The following is a 1,480-nucleotide window of genomic DNA, read 5'->3' as shown; positions in this document are numbered from 1 at the left end:
TGTCTTAAACTTTAATTTCGCGCAGATATTTATTTTAACCTTTTTTTTCACTTTTTTGAAAACTACTTAGGCCGGGACAGGAAAACTTTCGTAGGCCATAAAATAAAAATACGAGCTAACTTTTGCAAATCCATCGAGTGTTTTATCATTGGGTACGTATGCTTTCAGAAAATATTAGCTTAATCCGGGCTGGTTTGAACTGTCATAAAAATGGTCGCACAGTGTTATTCGATGAACCACCTACATGCTTGATACCACACTAGGGCCAATCAGAACTGCTTGGGGGTTCAAAACAGAACTGGTCTTCCACAAGAACAAAAGTGTCCGCTCTCTATCTGCTGATATTAAATGAAGATACTTTGAATCCCTCTTCCAAAGCGAAATTCCAAGATATCAAAGTAAATTGCAAAGGGGAGAGTTCAGAAGGGTCTAGCGGCTTACTATACCAGCTAGAGAGCTTTTGGAAACACATTACCTCAGCGTATACCACAGTGTTCAGAACGATTATAAGCCATGGAGCCCTAGTCTGGTGGAAAGCTCTAGGCAAAGGGGGCAACAATTATATTGAAAAAGTATAAAGAGTCCAATGTCTCGGCGTATCGAGAGCCTGAGGTCAACGTGTGGAAACCAACCTATTCCGGCCACACGATGACAATTGGTGATATTTTTAAAAGAACCCAGTGTAGACTGATCTGAGAAGACTGGAAACCTTTTGAAATCCAATAACTCTGAACCATTACAGTGCATTGCTCTATTCACAGGGGGAACTGATAATGAAAAACTATATCCTGGAGTGAAAGCATTGTACTTTTCATAGAACCTCTCCTAACCTAACCCAACCTAACCTAACGCAAACTAACTTAGCCCAACGTAACTACACTCCAGCAAGACTTCATGGACAAAATCTCATTGGGCATCAATGTATGTAAATTAAGGCGGCGTAATTTAATTTCAAAAAAAAGCGTACAGCACATTCGAATTCTACGTTCGATTCTAAGCAAAAATGGTGAACAAACTATATACCAAAATATACGTTTGACCCTACCAATTTTCAAAAGAAAGATCAGTGTATTATAACTTTTCTCTGAAGGAAATTCATTTCATTTAAAAAGTCGTATGCTTTCTTCATACAATTTTCATATATAGTGCGTTTTCTTTTGAAAATTGTGAGGGTCAAACATAATTTTTAATATATATAGTTTGTTCACAATTTTTGCTTAGAATTAATCGTAGAATTCGAATTTGCTATACACTTTCTAAAAAAATTTTGCTCCGAACAAATTACTCCGCCCTAATGTACATACATTGATATGCACAAAGGCTTGTGGTTGAGCTCATCTAAACGCTAAATGAAAGGAACAGTCAGCAGAGTCGCTGCAGCTTCAAGTCATTAGTCAATGACTTCCATGCAGAAGTAGAACTAGGCAAAATCACAATGAGGGCGCCTTGGAGCTGCTGGAAATGACATGGCAAGTTACTT

The sequence above is a fragment of the Rhagoletis pomonella genome, unplaced genomic scaffold (assembly GCF_013731165.1).
Source record: "Rhagoletis pomonella isolate Grant_MI unplaced genomic scaffold, Rhpom_1.0 Rhpom_scaffold_00009, whole genome shotgun sequence".
Taxonomy (NCBI): Eukaryota; Metazoa; Arthropoda; class Insecta; order Diptera; family Tephritidae; genus Rhagoletis; species Rhagoletis pomonella.
The sequence above is the reverse complement of the archived record's forward strand: the minus strand, read 5'-3'. Positions refer to the sequence as shown.